Source organism: Prionailurus bengalensis, chromosome B4 (assembly GCF_016509475.1).
Source record: "Prionailurus bengalensis isolate Pbe53 chromosome B4, Fcat_Pben_1.1_paternal_pri, whole genome shotgun sequence".
Lineage (NCBI taxonomy): Eukaryota > Metazoa > Chordata > Mammalia > Carnivora > Felidae > Prionailurus > Prionailurus bengalensis.
In genome coordinates, this window is record NC_057358.1 from 80,852,295 (window position 1) to 80,854,149 (window position 1,855).

Consider the following 1,855-nt stretch of genomic DNA (forward strand, 5'->3'; position numbering starts at 1 on the left):
ATGAGAAAACACACACACACACACACACACACACACACACACAGTCCCCGCCTCCTACCCCAGCCACATCCTTTGCTCTAGCTCTGGAGACTGAAGAACAAAAGATCTGAAGTCACTGAGCTCACCACTAAGGAGCCCTTCCTGTCTGAGTGCTGCCTTGCTCCTTCCAAAACAAGAGATCTTTTCCTGTTAAGGGAAAGGCGCAGCCTCTTTAATAACATGTGCATGGGAGTCTTCCTACCGCGTAACTGGAATCTCATGACTGTGATAAAGCTTGCTGTCCCCAGGAGGAGGAGTGTCTGAAAGTTCGTTCATACGTATCTCAGAGAAAATGCTCACAGCCCTATAACACACTTGAGACCGCTCTAAGCCAAAATCGATCAGTTTGCATAACTCTTTCACACTCTGGTAAATTCTCTAGAAGCTAGTTTTCAAATACTGCATGCCATCGTAGGCAACTTCTTTTGGGGTTGGCTTCTTAGCCTTTTGCTTTTATGTTCAAATCCCTTTAAAGTTGTTCTTTCTTTTCTTACTTTTTTTTTTTTTATAAAGAAATGATTGCTTCCCCAAGGAATTTTTAAAGGTGAAGTTTTAAAACTCCGTCACATCCTAGAGGTGTCTCCAGTTCATTGGCTTTCAGTTCCAAGAAGCTTTCTTAAACTCTGAGAAGTTTGCCTCCATCCCCAATCGCTGCCACCCTGGACTAGCATTCAGCATCGTGGACCAGCCCTCGCTCCACTTCTCCAACATCTGCCAAGACTGCTTCCTTTCTCTTCGCTTGATGTCTACCGTTCCAGCCATCTCCCATCCCTCTTACCCAACTGTTTCCTTCCTTGTAGCATTTATTTACAAATATTTATCACAATACCCTTGTACGAGGCATATCTTGAATGTACTAAGTGTGACTGATTTTCACATATCTGTTCTTTTCTTTCTTTCACTTCCCCATTCTCCTCTTTCAAATTTTATGGCTGTCACCACAGGTTCATCTCTTTTTACCGTGTTCCTAAACTCCATTTCCAATTGTGAAGAGGACAACTCTTTGGCTATCCACAGTATAGCTATAGTGTGGTGGGAAGAGGCCGAAATAAAATTCTTGATCATCAAATTAAGTTCTCTAAACATTATTTTCTTCAAGGGTAATAGGAGTAAAATAATAATTCTCTCTGTTTCTCTTTCAAATACACACATACACAAACACACACATACACAAACACATTTTTTTTTACATGTAGGGATGAAAATGTCAAATACATTTTCCAGTACGATAGTAGGGTGCTTTCTGAGAATTCCTTCAAGGTCAACAAGTAAAAAAAAAAACAAACCCAAACTCAGCATGTCCTTGGTCTCTTTATCACTATTCTACACTATTAACTACAAAAACTAAACCAGTGGAAGCTTTTAAAAAATTTTTTTAATGTTTATTTATTTTTGAGAGACAGAGAGACAGAATGTGAGCAGGGGAGGGTCAGGGAGAGAGGGAGACACAGAATCTGAAGCAGGCTCCAGGCTCCGAGCTGTCAGCACAGAGCTCGACACCAGGCTCGAACTCATGAGCTGTGAGATCATGACCTGAGCCGAAGTCGGAAGCTTAACTGACTGAGCCACCCAGGTGCCCCATAAACCAGTGGAAGTTCAGGGAGGTGAGTGATGGGTATTGAGGAGGGCACCTATTGGGATGAGCACTGGGTGTTGTATGGAAACCAATTTGACAATAAATTTCATATTTAAAAAAAAATTCTTTTTAACCCTGTTTCTGAAATGCAATTTTTTCCTTAACAGTTGGGGTACTTCCACAGACAGTTCATAAATATGGAAGGGCATTTTAATTTTCAGAGTGACCGTCAAGCTGCTC